Below are 17,761 nucleotides of genomic sequence, written 5' to 3'. Positions count from 1 at the left end.
TCTACTTCATGTGTGTTCATTTAAAACATTAAACAGTCATATACACTGAGTGTACAAAACATTAGGAACACCTTCCTAATATTGAGTTGCACCCCCTTTTGCCCTCAGAACAGCCTCAATTCGTCGGGGCATGGACTCTATAAGGTGTTGAAAGAGTTTCACAGGGATGCTGGTCTATGTTGACTCTAATGCTTCCCACAGATGCGTCAAGTTGGATGGATGTCCTTTGGGTGGTGGACCATTCTTGATACACACGGGGAACTGTTGAGCGTGAAAAACCAAGCAGCGTTGCAGTTCTTGACACACTCAAACCGGTCTGCCGGGCACTTACTAACATACCACATTCAGTCACTTAAATCTTTTGTCTTGCCCTTTCACCCTCTGAATGGCACACATACACAATCTGTCTCAATTGTCTCAAGGCTTAAAAATCCTTCTTTAACCTGTCTCATCCCCTTCATCTACACTGATTGAAGTGGATTTAACAAGTGACATCAATAAGGGATCATAGCTTTCACCTGGATTCACCTGGTCAGTCGATCTCATGGAAAGAGCAGGTGTTCCTAATGTGTTGTACACTCAGATTAGATACAGATCTAGGTAAAATAAATATCGTACACCATATTATAATATGGCAAGTTTAATTAATTTGAAACTTTGTTTAAACAATGTGCATTATAAGGAGGAAACTATTAACGTATTGCTCAGTTTACTAAACTGTAGTTAATCACCTCCTTATATTGTTGAAGAAAAGTTTTTAATTTAATCACACTGCAAGATTACAATGAGTTTTACAGTATTTTTACACAGACTTTAACTATTTTACTCCATAAATGTGTCACCCGAGATGTACAGTATACAGGTCTTTCTGTGACTCTTATTCAATATCCCTTGTCCCTTACCTTCAATTTGTCTTCTCAGTTTGTCCAGCATGGTTTGCTGTTGTTCCACTCTGAAGTTCGTGGTGTTGGCCTTCAATGTAAAAGCTTGAAGCTTCCTCTTCTGAAATGGAAAACAGGAATTTGAACAAATATGTAATAACATATATTTAGGCAGATCATATATTTAGGAAGATCATATATCATATTGCACAACAGCTGAAGAAACTAACACTATAAAAGTATGATTTAAAAAAAAAATCAGTGTTGTTATTTCTGTCTACACAGGACATCAGCAGATTTTCATGGGCAAGAGTTTTGGCTTTCCATGGTGACATCACCATACAGTAAATTGGTTAATAGACCAATGAAAAAGTTGTTGGTTCTAATCCTAATTCTACAATGTAGAAAATAGTAAAAATAAACAAAAACCCTTGAATGAGTAGGTGTGTCAAAACGTTTGACTGGGACTGTACATGTAAGGTAAATACTGTATATATTGTCTCGTACTGTTGTACAATCTTTGTGTTGCTTCATTGGGGTGGGTTATTGTTTGTTTAAATTCCAAACCATATTGATCTCAATTTGTCAATGTCAGAGTAACCCAGCCTCCTGTAGCTCAGTTGGTAGAGCATGGCGCTTGCAACACCATGGTTGTGGGTTTGATTCCCACGGGAGGCCAGTATGAAAAATTTGCTGTAAATTGCTCTGGATAAAAGCATCTACTAAAGTGTAAATGTAACCACTCCTTTTGGTCATTTGTGTGGTATTAAAAAAAATTCAGCTAATGTCTTCTACCATGTAAATGACGTAGAGTTGCATGAAATGTGTTTCATAAAAAAAAATCTGGACTCTTAACAAATGTTCCCCATGTGTGGAAATCTTAAAAACGCCTATGCTCAACTGTAGCCTATGCTACATTGCAAATTTGATTATTGCTTTATTATAAAGGGTATTTTTCTTCAACAGTAAATTTACCACGCATCGAATTGCATCTTGGTGCACAGATTTGTTTACAGAAAATTACGGTGTGCGGGGGGCTATAAAAAAAAAAAGCAAAACCCCCGGGCCTATGATTTCTTAATCTGGCCCTGGGAATGCGGTTGCAACAATGTTATGTAGGCCTACTGAAATGCTGCCATTTCTCACCCACACTCACAGCCACAGACAGCTTTACAAAATGTAACAGCGACCTCCTGTGGTCAACAATGATCAGGACATACTGTACGGTTCACAAACCTTTTCTAGGGACTGAGATTACGTATCACAGTTACATAAATGACAGTTTGACATAATGAAAAATCTATTGTATTTGAGAGACATTAGAAAGAGACACTATTGACCATACATTGTTTTGTATAGCACTTTTCAGGAGCTGTTTACAGGCAAAATACACAAAGCATCAACACAATAATACATATTAGCAATAGTCAATATAATCGAGACAAACAGTTCAAAAGAGTACATACTATTATAGTCTTGTGACAGACTGACATACCTTAAATAACCTCCCATGTTATTGGTAATGGTAAAGAGGTTAGCATTTTGTATTTTTAATTCATGAGTAAATCATGATTATTCATAATCATGGTAGCATTCACATTCACGTATAAGTGTTCAGAAACATATTCTAATCTTATTTACAGTAAAAGTGACTCCAAAATGACACAATCAATTATTCACCATTAAGTTATTATTGGTCAAAACACAATCCGAAACACAACCAAAACAAACTGCAAATGCATCCAACAAGTTTTTTGAGTCACAAGCTTGATATAGTCATTGCGTGCTATGAATATGGGACCATATACTAAACGTTTGACTACTTTAATAAACTATAAATGAATTTGTCCAAATACTTTTGACTTCTTCAAATGGGGGACTAGATACATAAAGTGATTTCATTTCTAATCGGTAAAACAGATACAGTGCTATGAAAAAGTATTTGGCCCCTTTCTAATTTTCTCTACTTTTGCATATTTGTGATACTGAATGTTATCAGATCTTCAAACAAAACCTAATATTAGATAAAGGGAACATAAGTGAACAAATAACACAACAATTACATATTTATTTCATAAACAAAGTTATGCAACACCCAGTTCCCCTGTGTGAAAAAGTAATTGCCCCCTTACACTCAATAACTGGTTGTGCCACCTTTAGCTGCAATGACTCCAACCAAAGGCCCACTCTTCCATGCTGAACTGCTTTAACTCAGTGACGTGTGGGTTTTCAAGCATGAACTGCTCGTTTCAAGTCCTGCCACAACATCTCAATTGGGATTAGGTCTGGACTTTGACTAGGCCATTTCAAAACTTCCAATTTGTTGCTTTTTTAGCTATTTTCATGTAGACTTGATTGTGTGTTTTGGATCATTGTCTTGCTGCATGACCCAGCTGCGCTTCAGCTTCAGCTCACAGACGGATGGTCTGACATTCTCCTGTAGAATTCTCTGATACAGAGCATAATTCATGGTTCCTTCTACTAAGGCAAGTCGTCCAGGTCCTGAGGCAGCAAAGCATCCCCAAACCATCACACCACCACCACCATGCTTGACCTTTGGTATGATGTTCTTACTGTGGAATGCAGTGTTTGGTTTTCGCCAGGCATAATGGGACCCATCTCGTCCAAAAAGTTGACTCAAGTTTGCCAAAAAGCACCTGGATGATCATCAAGACTCTTGGAAGAACGTTCTGTGGACAGATGATTCAAAAGTATAACTTTTTGTAGACATTACTGTAGTATTTACTATAGTATTTGTGTTTTAGTATCTTTGACAGAAGTGGAGGCTTCTGGAAACCTACTGGAAAAATACTAAAAGAGCACACTTTCCATAACTTGTAAGTAGGTAGGACTGAGGTCTGAAGAGATAGTTTAGAGCTTTTGTTATTTTCTATAACCTGTAGGGAACACAATATATTATGGTATGTAGGTTTCTCACTTATGGGTGGCACAAATTGCGATATTGGGGAGGGGAATGGGCAGGGTATATGCAAATTAAATATAGTGTTCTACAGTATACTACAACATTCTATAGTAAGTACTATACATGATCGAGGGATACTACAGTCTGTAGTATAGTATTCTACAGTATACTACAGTTTACTATAGAATTCTATAGTAAGTACTGTAGTATTCTATAGTAAACTGTAGTCTTTTTTCTCGTGGGTGATGCCAATAAACATGAAGAATTAAGATCATCTTATACAGTGGGGAAAAAAAGTATTTAGTCAGCCACCAATTGTGCAAGTTCTCCCACTTAAAAAGATGAGAGAGGCCTGTAATTTTCAACATAGGTACACGTCAACTATGACAGACAAATTGAGGGAAAAAAATCCAGAAAATCACATTGTAGGATTTTTAATGAATTTATTTGCAAATTATGGTGGAAAATAAGTATTTGGTCACCTACAAACAAGCAAGATTTCTGGCTCTCACAGACCTGTAACTTCTTCTTTAAGAGGCTCCTCTGTCCTCCACTCGTTACCTGTATTAATGGCACCTGTTTGAACTTGTTATCAGTATAAAGACACCTGTCCACAACCTCAAACAGTCACACTCCAAACTCCACTATGGCCAAGACCAAAGAGCTGTCAAAGGACACCAGAAACAAAATTGTAGACCTGCACCAGGCTGGGAAGACTGAATATGCAATAGGTAAGCAGCTTGGTTTGAAGAAATCAACTGTGGGAGCAATTATTAGGAAATGGAAGACATACAAGACCACTGATAATCTCCCTCGATCTGGGGCTCCACGCAAGATCTCACCCCGGGGTCTATGAACAGGGGTAGTGAGAGAGAGAGCTTTCAATTTTGTGTAGATGAGGGATATACATTTTTAAATATAGTAAACATCTAATCTAATTATTCATTGTCCTATCATGATGGAAAGATCCCTAACCCTATAACCTGGACACCCACCTGAGCGACCCATACACCAAAGAGAAGTTCCCATCTATTTTATGGACCTGCTGTGAATATGCAGCCTAAATAGAGAAATAAATGCGGTCAGAGACCTACTTGAGCAGCACCGCCCCCTCAAGATTCTGAGCCTGCCTGGCAGGGTTGGTCCTACAAAGCCAGAGCCCCCTGATGGGAGAGCATAATATACAAGGAAATTCTCAAAGCTGCTAATGAGAACCTTGACGACCTTTTACCTAGCCGGTGGGGATTCCGGTGGGGTACGCCCACCTAGGTAGTGGCAGTGCTGGCAACACTGGCTGCAGTAACCCATGGGGAGGGGGTCACACTCGGACAATCAGAGAGGGGGTTTATCATTGTGGCCCAGGTGGCACAAAATAATCAAAGGTCTGACCGCATGGAGATGCTTGGGAAAATGGTTACAACAGGGGATCAGAGTGTTTGTGTCTCAGGTGAAGAGGGTGGATCTGATCTCCATCACCTAGGACTTGACATAGATTAAGTAGATTAATCAAATCTCACATTGTTGTCAATTTCTGCTCAATTTGCATGCTTTCTCAATCAGCTTTAACTGTATGTGCACTCGTAGATCAAGTTATTTCTCGGGTTGGGCTCTGGGATATAACAGCCGTTGAGTATTGGATTTTATGGTGGATTGTGGAGGAGGGGGGTTGAGTGTGTTGGAGTATGTGAGTATGTGCGTGTGTGCTGGTCTGGCATCTGTTGTGGGGGGTGGGGATGTTGGGGGGGTATGGGATGGACCGTGGGAATTATTTGCTAGGATAATAATTGCTTGTCAATGAATTAAATATAATATAATGGCAATCCTGGTTATATGTTAGAATCCTATGCGTGAACTGCCGACATTATTACGCATATTAATTGATAATGATGGAAAATAGGATATGCATAATAAAATAAATAAATAATAGTTATATAGATATATATATATATATAGAGGTGAAAGCATTGGAAATGCTTTTGGCGGTTAACCTGCTTCTGTTTTGTGGGTGGCACTGTGTGCTGTTTTCGATGGATGGGTCCTGGCCTCTCAGGGCCTTAGGGATACGGAGGGACGTGGGGGGATGCTGATCACTGGGATGACGGCTCAACTTGGGATGGGGAGGGGCTTTAGCGGGGGAATTAGTGGAGAACAATTGAAGGGTTACTCCGTAGCAATGCAAATATCACGGTACAGCTATATGGACACTCAATCATTACGCTATTTTTTATTGGTAAATTTACAAACATATATAATGATAAATAGACTTGAAACTTGTATCTCATTATGGTGTATGGTGAAATAAGTATAGCCAGTTATAATTGTAATGGCTTAGCTGATAATAACAAAAGAAGAACAATATTTACATGGCTCAAAGAGAAGGAATATAATATCTATTGTATACAGGAAACTCATTCAACAATTCGAGATGAAGTAGCGTGGAAAAAAGAATGGGGGGAAATATACTTCTCCCATGGGCAAAGAAATTCAAAAGGGGTGATGATATTAATTAATAGTAATTTCGATCCGAATGTGCAAATTGTCCAAATAGATACGCAAGGTAGATGGATTATTTTAAATATGGTATTGGACAATAAACAGATATGGCTCATTAACCTTTACGGACCAAATAATGATGATCCACAATTCTTTGACAATATATATAATAAATTATCAAGCCTGCAAGCAACTCAAGACAATATTATTATGGTGGGGGATTATAATACTGTTTTAAATAGCTCAATGGACCGAAAAGGAAATCACACCACAAACAATCACCCACATGCTCTTAAGGAAATTGTGAATGTCATGGATACATTAGAACTAGTAGATATATGGAGGCTTAAATATGCTGATCTAGTGAGATATACATGGCGGAGACTGAATCAAGCTAGTCGTCTTGACTTCTTTCTTATCTCATTCTCGTTGGCACCAAAAGTAAAAAAAAGTGTTGATAGGGGACAGAATGCGGTCGGACCATCATATAATAGGCATATACATTACTCTGACTGAATTTCCACGTGGGCGAGGATATTGGAAATTTAATCAAAGCCTATTAGATGATAATTTATTTATAATTAGAACAAAGGAATTTATAACTGACTTTTTCCAACATAACTTAGGTACAGCGAATCCCCTTATTGTATGGGACACCTTTAAATGTGCCTTTAGAGGCCATGCAATTCAGTACTCATCTCGAAAACAAAAGCAATTTAGATCAAAAGAGTTTATACTAAGAAAGGAAATAGAAAGTCTAACAGAACAGATAGATGGCAATAAAAACTGTAACATAGAGGCTCAGAATAAATTAGAGGAAAAACAAAAAGAAATGGAAAAACTTATTCAAGAAAGATCAAGTGTAATATATTATAAAAATAAAGCAAACTGGATGGAATATGGGGAAAAATGCACAAAATTCTTTTTTAATCTTCAACATAGGAATGCTACCAAAAAGAACTTAATGAAACTGGTTACAATTGACGGAGTCACCCATAATTCACCTAATGATATTTTGAAGGAAGAAACAAAGTATTTTAAGCATATGTTTTCTTTTCAGTCGCCTCCATCTCCTCTAACTGAAGCTAATTGTAGAGATTTTTTTCCTATTGATAATGTCAAATTAACAGCCACACAGAAAGACTCATGTGAAGGTGAAATTACAGAGGAGGAACTTCTGGATGCAATTAAAGACTTTAAGTCCGGGAAAACTCCAGGGTTGGATGGCATACCAATCGAGGTATACCAAACCTTTTTGAAATACTAAGAGGACCGTTATTAGCATGTTTTAACCACTCCTATGTAAATGGTAGATTATCTGACACTCAAGAAGAAGGTCTGATCTCATTATTACTGAAACAGGATACAAGTGGAAAATATAAAGATCCAGTCCATTTACAAAATTGGAGGCCCCTTACACTTCAGTGTTGTGATGCAAAAATCCTAGCAAAATGTATAGCGCATAGAATTAAAAAGGTATTGTCGGATATTATTCATTCTAATCAGACAGGTTTTTTACATGGAAGATACATTGGAGACAATATAAGGCAAGTATTGGAAACAATAGAACACTATGGAAAATATGGGAAACCAGGCCTGCTATTCATAGCAGACTTCGAAAAAGGCATTTGATAAAGTTCGACTGGAATTCATATATAAATGCCTGGAGCATTTCAATTTTGGAGAATCTCTTATAAAATGGGTCAAAATCATGTATAGTAACCCTAGGTGTAAAATAGTAAATAATGGCTATTTCTCAGAAAGTTTCAAACTGTCAAGAGGAGTGAAACAAGGTTGTCCACTATCGGCATATCTATTTATTGTGGCCATCGAGATGTTAGCTATTAAAATCCGATCCAATAATAATATCAGAGGATTAGAAATACAGGGCTTAAAAACAAAGGTGTCATTGTACGCAGATGATTCATGTTTTCTTTTAGATCCACAACTAGAATCCCTCCACAGCCTCATAGAGGATCTAGATACATTTTCTAACCTCTCTGGATTAAAACCAAATTATGACAAATGTACTATATTACGTATTGGATCACTAAAAAATACAATTTTTACATTACCATGTAGTTTACCAATAAAATGGTCTGATGGTGATGTGGATATACTCGGAATACATATCCCAAAGGAAATAAATGATCTCACTTCAATAAATTTTAATAGAAAGTTAGCAAAAATAGATAAGATCTTACTACCATGGAAAGGAAAATACCTGTCAATTTGTGGAAAAATCACCCTGATTAACTCTTTAGTATTATCCCAGTTTACCTATTTGCTTATGGTCTTGCCTACGCCTAGCAAACAGTTTTTTAAATTATATGAGAAAAAAATATTCAATTTTATTTGGAACGGCAAGCCAGACAAAATTAAAAGAGCATATTTATATAATGAATATGAATTCGGAGGACAGAAATTATTAAATATTAAAGCATTAGACCTATCACTAAAATCTTCAGTCATCCAAAAGTTATACTTAAATCCGAACTGGTTCTCAAGCAAATTAGTAAGATTGTCTCACCCACTGTTCAAGAAAGGCCTTTTTCCCTTTATTCAGATTACAACCTCTCACTTTCAGTTATTTGAAAAGGAAATAATCTCCCAAATGTCACTATTTCTAAAACAAGCCATAGAAAGTTGGTTACAATTTCAATTTAATCCTCCAGAAACGACAGAACAAATAATGCAACAAATATTGTGGTTAAATTCAAATATACTAATTGACAAAAAACCTATATTTATTGACAGAATGTTTAAAAAAGGTATAATCTTCGTAAATGATATCATCGGTAGGACTGGTGGAGTTATGTCGCACATGCAGCTAATAAAAACATATGGAAATGTCTGCTCTACCCAAAATTACAACCAAATAATTGCAGCCATACCGCAAAAGTGGAAGAGGAAAGTTGAAGGGGGAGAAAGTAAGGAACTTGTCTGTCGGCCTTGCATTAAAGAACATAATTGGTTAAGGAAAACTGTGATAAATAAAAAAGTATATCAGTTTCACTTAAGGACCAAAGGATTGACAGCAGTCCCATATAGATTGCAAAATAGTTGGGAAGAGATCTTTGACGTACCGATCCCATGGCATAGTGTTTATGAACTGACACGCAAAACGACACCGGATTCAAAAATTAGAATCTTTCAATTTAAATTATTATATAAAATTCTTGCTACCAATAGAATGTTATTTATATGGGGGATACAATCTTCCCAGCTCTGCAGATTTTGCTGTGAAGAGATAGAATCATTAGATCATTTGTTTTGGTTCTGTCCATTTGTAGCTTGTTTTTGGACACAGGTCCAGGAATGGCTAAAGGATTGCAATATTTACCTGGAACTAACCTTGCAGATAGCATTACTGGGTGATCTGAAAAGTCATAGTCAATCAATCAATAATATAATAATACTTTTAGCAAAAATGTTTATTTTTAATTCACAATCTGTAGAAGCAATGAGAATATAAAGGTTCAGAACTTTTGTAAAACATCACAGTATGGTTGAAATATATATGGCAAATAGAAATCCTATATGGATGGTGTTAAGAGATAGATGGGAGGTATTGAATAGAGTTGAAGGATGGGACTAATAACAAATAACAACAAATAATAACAAAGATAGCTAATAATGTAAGCATACTGTGTCCATAATAAGTATATAGGTTGTATGTTGGGAGCTTTTGGGAAGGAGCACAGTTAGAAAGATATGGCATTTAGAGGCAAACCGGATGGACATCATGAAGATGATCGGAGAGGTTGAGAGTAGAAGCAGGAGAAAAAAAAATAGATGTGTATATGTATATGTATGTATATATGTATATATATATATATATATATATATATATATATATATATATATATGTATGTGTGTGTGTATGTGTATGTATATGTATATATATATATATATATAGATATAGAATTATTGTAAAATTAACTCTGTCCATAAGGTGTAGATAGTGAGTATGGACCGGAAGTAGAGGCCTGGGCGTTGTTGTTCACTAATTTACTCCAAGTAGGGAAAGGATGGTGGGGTTGAAAAGTAATAAAGGGGAATATATATATATAAAAATGATCACAAGAACGGTGAGCAAAAATCCCAGAACCACACGGGGGGGCCTAGTGAATGACCTGCAGAGAGCTGGGACCAAAGTAACAAAGCCTACCATCAGTAACACACTACGCCGCCAGGGACTCAAATCCTGCAGTGCCAGACGTGTCCCCCTGCTTAAGCCAGTACATGTCCAGGCCCGTCTGAAGTTTGCTAGAGTGCATTTGGATGATCCAGAAGAGGATTGGGAGAATGTCATATGGTCAGATGAAACCAAAATAGAACTTTTTGGTAAAAACTCAACTCGTCGTGTTTGGAGGACAAAGAATGCTGAGTTGCATCCAAAGAACACCATACCTACTGTGAAGCATGGGGGTGGAAACATCATGCTTTGGGGCTGTTTTTCTGCAAAGGGACCAGGACGACTGATCCGTGTAAAGGAAAGAATGGGGCCATGTATCGTGAGATTGAGAGAACCTCCTTCCATCAGCAAGGGCATTGAAGATGAAACGTGGCTGGGTCTTTCAGCATGACAATGATCCCAAACACACCGCCCGGGCAACGAAGGTGTCACAGTTCCCTCAGCCAGAACCCAAAAGCAGACCAGGACAAGGAGAGTTGAACGAAGGTGAGGGTTTATTAGATACGACAAAAAAGGTGCAGTATAATCCAGGGACAGAGCGGGCGGCGTGGTTGAGTAGTTGGGGGTGCAGTCTGGGTCCAGTGATGGCTCGGCAGCCGCCGACCATCAGGCAGAGGTGGAGTGAAGGTTCCGGACGTGTGACTGCAGGTGGAACAAAAACGGAGGTAAGAACACAAAACTCAACAAAGTACAAAAATAACAAAACTCACGCAAGATACTCTAGAACTGATACACAGTACACCTACTGTTCATGGCTAACGATCCGGCAGGAACTGGATGTTTGGCCAGAGCCTAAAAAGGGTGATGATGAGGGCCAGGTGTGCAGATTGCTGACGGGATGCAGGTGCGGAAAACAAGAGAGCTCCCCGGAGCGTTCCCGAACCCTCGGGAAACTGGAGACTACGAACACAAAAACTAGTCACCAGACAGGACCCGACTCAGACTGCCGGGATCGTTACAGTACCCCCCCTCCGACGAACGCCACCGGGCGGACCTCCCGGAGCGCCAGGATGGAGGCGGTAGAAATCCCTGATGAGGTCAGCATCAAGGACCTGTCGCCGCGGAATCCAACTCCTCTCTTCAGGACCATACCCCTCCCAGTCCACGAGATACTGGAAACCCCGGCCCCGCCGTCTGGAATCCATGATGCGACGCACCGTGTAGGCAGGACCACCTCCGATCATCCGAGGAGGAGGAGGAGGAGGCGGAGGAGGCAACAGAGGACTGAGGAAGACAGGCTTGAGGCAGGAGACATGAAAGGTGGGATGGACTCTGAGCGTCCTCGGTAGTTTGAGTCGAACTGCCACCGGATTGATCACCTTCTCCACCACAAACGGACCAATGAACTTCGGTAACAACTTCCTAGACTCAGTCCGTAACGGAAGATCCCGTGTGGCCAACCAAACCCTATCTCCAATGGTATAGGTGGGAGCGGGGATCCGGCGACGATTCGCCTGGAGCTGATACCGATCCGAACCTCTAAGGAGTGCCTTTCTGGCCCGATGCCAGGTCCGGTGGCAACGACGAATATGAGCCTGAACAGAAGGCACTGAGAGCTCCTTCTCCTGAGAAGGGAACAGGGGAGGTTGGTAGCCATACAGGCACTGGAAGGGAGACATCCCAGTGGCAGATGTAGGGAGAGTATTGTGGGCATACTCAACCCAAGGCAACTGAGAGGCCCAGGAGGTGGGGTTGGAAGAGACCAGACAGCGTAGCGTGGATTCCATCTTCTGGTTGGCTCTCTCCGCCTGACCATTGGATTGGGGGTGAAAACCAGATGTGAGACTGACTGTAGCTCCAATGGCCAAACAGAAGGACTTCCAGACAGCAGAGGTAAACTGAGGGCCACGGTCGGAAACGATATCACTGGGCAAACCGTGGACCCTGAAAACCTCCTAACCAGGATCTCGGACGTCTCCGAGGCAGAGGGAAGCTTGGCAATAGGCACAAAGTGGGCGAACTTGCTGAATCTGTCCACGATAGTCAGAACGACCGTGTTCCCCTCAGAAGCGGGCAACCCCGTGACGAAGTCCAGGGCCAGATGCGACCATGGACGCCGGGGAATAGGAAGGGGGGGAAGTAGTCCAGAGCTGGGCCGATTGGTACTCTTATTCTGCGCACACACTGGACAGGCAGCAACAAAACCCCGAGTATCCTCGGCCATGGCAGGCCACCAAAAACGTCTGCGAAGAAACGCCATTGTCCGAGCCACGCCAGGGTGACAAGCCATCTTGCTGGCGTGGGACCATTTGAGGACAGCAGGACGAACCGACTCAGGCACAAACAACCGACCGGGTGGACCGTTACCGGGACCGGGCTGAGTCCGAAGGGCCGCCAGCACCTCCTCCTCAATCTTCCACATCACTGCTCCCACGACGCAGTTCCGGGGGAGAATAGTCTCGGTCTTGGACCCACTCTCCTCCGTCTTGGAGAACATCCGGGACAAGGCGTCCGCCTTGCCGTTCTTAGATCCAGGTCGGAACGTCAGGGCAAACTTGAATCGTCCGAAAAACAACGCCCACCTGGCCTGGACGGGAGTTGAGACGTTTAGCCGATTGCACGTAAGCAAGATTCTTGTGGTCAGTCCAGACAATAAACGGTTGCTCCGCCCCCTCCAACCAGTGGCGCCACTCCTCCAAGGCAAGTTTCACCGCGAGAAGCTCCCGGTTACCCACATCGTAATTCCTCTCTGCAGGCGAAAGGCGACGAGAGTAGTAGGCGCAGGGATGGAGTTTACTGTCCGTGGAGCATCGCTGCGACAGGATGGCGCCAACTCCCACATCAGACGCGTCCACTTCAACGACGAACTGACGGGCCGTGTCCGGTTGAGAGAGAATCGGTGCGTTGGTGAATCGCCTCTTCAAATCCAGAAACGCTCGATCCGCCTCCGGATTCCACTTGAAGGTCCTGATACTGGAAGTCAAGGCAGTTAATGGAGCGGCCACACGGCTGTAATCCCGGATGAATCTGCGGTAGAAATTCGCAAACCCCAAAAATCTCTGGAGTTGCAATCTCGTACCGGGCTGGGCCCATTCCAGAACCGCTCTAACCTTCTCCTGATCCATCCTAATCTCACCCCTGGAGATGATGTACCCGAGAAAGGATGTAGTGTGGGCGTGAAACTCGCACTTCTCGGCCTTCACGAACAGGCGATTCTCCAACAATCGCTGCAGAACCTGCCGGACATGCTGGACGTGGTCGGAAGGTTCCTTCGAGAAGATCAGAATGTCATCCAGGTAAACAAACACGAAGAGACCGATCATATCTCTCAGGACGTCGTTCACCATACTCTGGAATACCGCTGGAGCATTGGTCAGTCCAAACGGCATCACCTGATACTCGAAGTGACCCATCGGTGTATTGAAACCCGTCAACCACTCGTCCCCCTCTCTGATCCGGACCAGGTGATACGCATTGCGTAGGTCTAGCTTGGTGAACACCGTAGCACCCTGTAAGGAGTCGAAGGCAGAACTCATCAAGGGCAGGGGATACTTGTTCTTGACCGTGATGTCATTCAACCCCCGATAATCAATACACGGTCGAAGAGAGCCATCCTTCTTTCCCACAAAGAAGAATCCTGCCCCCAGGGGGTGATGACGAGGGACGAACGAGACCAGCAGCTAGGGACTCCTTGATGTAGGTCTCCAACGCCTCACGTTCAGGTCGGGAGATACTGTATAACCTTCCCTTGGGGTAGACAGCTCCAGGAACCAGGTTGATGGCACAATCATATGGTCGGTGGGGAGGGAGTGACAGAGCCTTCTGCTTACTGAAAACTTCCCCCAATCGTGATATGTCTCGGGAACCAGGGACAAATCTGGAGGTTTAGCCTCAATCACCTGACTGGGAACCGAATGGGGGCAGGCAGTCTTGAGACAGTTAGCATGACAATCCAGGCTCCAACTCGTTACCTTGCCCGTCACCCAATCGAACGTGGGATTGTGTTCCTTCAGCCAGGGGTAACCAAGGACCAGAGGAACATGGGAAGACGGCAGAATGAAAAATGAAATCATCTCAGAATGATTCCCTGACAACCGCATCTTAACCGGTTCAGTCCTCATCGTGATACGTGCCAGACTACTGCCGTTCAGAGTGGTCGCTTCAATGGCTTCCGGCAATTGCTCCTTGGAAAGCCCCAGCTGTTCCACCAACTCGGCATCAAGAAAGCTTCCATCGGCACCTGAATCGATAAAAGCGTTAAGCGCTAAGCTCTGATTCCTGTTCACAAGGGTAGCCGGGAAGCGGGGTCTGACAGAGGTACTGAGAGGTTGAAACTGGCTCGCTAAAAGTCCTCCCAACTTTAGCGAGCCGGGCAGTTTGACGACCGCCGGGAGCAAGTGGAGATGTAATGTCCCGAGCGACCACAGTAGAGGCAGCAGTTGGTCCTACGTCTATGTTGACGCTCCTCCTTGGTTAACCCGTGCCGCCCCACTTGCATGGGTTCAGAATCGGGAGTGAGGTCCTCTCCACTAATCCTTTGTGGTGGAGAATGATCGACGTGTTCTGGTCCACCACCCGACCCGACTGGGAACTGAGAAGCTGATCGATTGGACGGACCCCATTGCTTCTCCCTCCTTCGCTCTCGGACTCGATTATCCACCCGAATAGACAAGGCTACCAAGCTGTCCAGGTCACTAGGCTCCGGATAGGAGATCAACTCATCCTTGAGCTGCTCCGACAGACCCTGGTAAAAGGCCGCTTGCAAAGACTCCTCGTTCCACCCACTCTCCACAGCCAACGTCTTGAACTCGATCACGAAGTCGGCCACGCTGCGAGTTCCTTGGTGAAGAGAAAACAGGCGCCTAGCTGCGTCCCTCCCTCGGACGGAATGGTCGAAGAGCTTCCTCATCTCGGCCGTGAACCCCTGGTATGAAGCCATGCAGGGATCCTGTCGTTCCCAAACGGCTGAAGCCCACTCCAGCGCTCGACCACGCAGCAACTCAATCACAAAGGCTATCCTAGCCTTGTCTGTGGCATAAGAGTAGGGCTGTAGATCGAACACTAATCCACACTGCATAAGGAAGGAACGGCATCCTCCCAGCTCCCCCTCATATTTCTCCGGCGTCGGAACCTTGGGCTCACGGAGGGACACAACTTCAGAAGCGGCAGGCGAGATGGGTGAAACCGGTAGTGGATCCTCCACCGGACACTGGCGTTGGTTCTGGACCTCCATCAGGCCGGTAGAAAGGTTCCGAACTGACAACGCGATCTCCTGTAGTACCGTGCTATGATGGCCCAACATCTTCTCCTGCTGGGTAATGGCATGGCGAACTGAGTCCAGGTCCGCTGGGTTCATAATTGGCCGGATCGTTCTGTCACAGTTCCCTCAGCCAGAACCCAAAAGCAGACCAGGACAAGGAGAGTTGAACGAAGGTGAGGGTTTATTAGATACGACAAAAAAGGTGCAGTATAATCCAGGGACAGAGCGGGCGGCGTGGTTGAGTAGTTGGGGGTGCAGTCTGGGTCCAGTGATGGCTCGGCAGCCGCCGACCATCAGGCAGAGGTGGAGTGAAGGTTCCGGACGTGTGACTGCAGGTGGAACAAAAACGGAGGTAAGAACACAAAACTCAACAAAGTACAAAAATAACAAAACTCACGCAAGATACTCTAGAACTGATACACAGTACACCTACTGTTCATGGCTAACGATCCGGCAGGAACTGGATGTTTGGCCAGAGCCTAAAAAGGGTGATGATGAGGGCCAGGTGTGCAGATTGCTGACGGGATGCAGGTGCGGAAAACAAGAGAGCTCCCCGGAGCGTTCCCGAACCCTCGGGAAACTGGAGACTACGAACAGGAAAAACTAGTCACCAGACAGGACCCGACTCAGACAGCCGGGATCGTTACAGAAGGAGTGGCTTCGTAAGAAGCATTTCAAGGTCCTGGAGTGGCCTAGCCAGTCTCCAGATCTCAACCCCATAGAAAATCTTTGGAGGGAGTTGAAAGTCCGTGTTGCCCAGCGACAGCCCCAAAACATCACTGCTCTAGAGGAGATCTGCATGGAGGAATGGGCCAAAATACCAGCAACAGTGTGTGAAAACCTTGTGAAGACTTACAGAAAACGTTTGAACTGTGTCATTGCCAACAAAGGGTATATAAAAGTATTGAGAAACTTTTGTTATTGACCACATACTTATTTTCCACCATAATTTGCAAATAAATTCATAAAAAATCCTACAATGTGATTTTCTGGAAATTCTCATTTTGTCTGTCATAGTTGACATGTACCTATGATGAAAATTACAGGCCTCTCTCATCTTTTTAAGTGGGAGAACTTGCACAATTGGTGGCTGACTAAATACTTTTTTCCCCCACATTATATGTGAATCGTAAACATGTTGCTGTTTATGTGTGCTTATTCTGGTAAACAATTATTTCTCAAAGGACTATATCATTAAATATCCTTATTGGTCTATTTTTGCAGATTGCTTCCTAAAAAATAATGGATAATGTTGAACCCTGACACTATCATAAGAGGACTGTTACAAACCCCGTGGCTTTAAACGTCTAGGGTGGATGGAGAAGAGACCCGTAACATAAGTCATGCAAATTAGACTCGTGACATGGAACAGTGAGAACAAAAACTGTACGACAACCATAGACTACCGTCAAACATAAAAGGTTTATTTGTGAACACACGGTAAAGGTTTGGGAAAAAGGGCTGAGCAGGACCCAAGAAATGAAACAATAGTGTAAAACACCCCTAAACTGATCTTGCCTGCCTCAAGAACCGCTAAGCTACTGCTAATCATACAAAAGTACAGTGGGTGGTCCGCTCAGGTCTAACTAGTGTTTTTAGACAGTTTTCTTCCTACGGGTAATGTACGCCCAAGGGCAACTTGCTTAAATTCCCCTTTTCCCAGACACACACAAAGTTGCCAAACAGAGTAACCAGCAAGTGAGTGAGTACACAAAACACCACAGTATCCATACTCACATACAGAAAATAGTATCTCAAAGTTACCAAACAGAGTAACCAGCAACTTAGTGAGTACACAAAACACCACAGTATCAATACTCACATACGGAAATAGTCTCTCAAAGTTACCAAACAGCGTAACCAGCAACTTAGTGCGTAAACAAAACACAGGACACGACAGTATCCATAGTCTCTAACAACAAACACAACTGACCGGCTTTTAAACAATGGGATGTGTTATTGAAAAACCAGCAACAGGTGGTGCAATGCAGAGGAATGTTCACTGATTGGTCCACCTTAGCAATCAGCAGACACCCCAACGACCACCAATCAGGAACATACAGGAC

General features: G+C 42.9%; 1 pseudogene; it reads right to left on the bottom strand.

Moving 5' to 3' along the window:
* Positions 1–3,662: 3,662 nt before the first annotated feature.
* On the bottom strand, positions 3,663–3,708 carry LOC121573124 (annotated as a pseudogene).
* Positions 3,709–17,761: the final 14,053 nt, after the last annotated feature.

Source organism: Coregonus clupeaformis, chromosome 8 (genome assembly GCF_020615455.1).
Source record: "Coregonus clupeaformis isolate EN_2021a chromosome 8, ASM2061545v1, whole genome shotgun sequence".
Classification (NCBI taxonomy): domain Eukaryota; kingdom Metazoa; phylum Chordata; class Actinopteri; order Salmoniformes; family Salmonidae; genus Coregonus; species Coregonus clupeaformis.
Note: the sequence above shows the minus strand (reverse complement) of the source record. Positions and strands in the feature narration are given on the sequence as shown.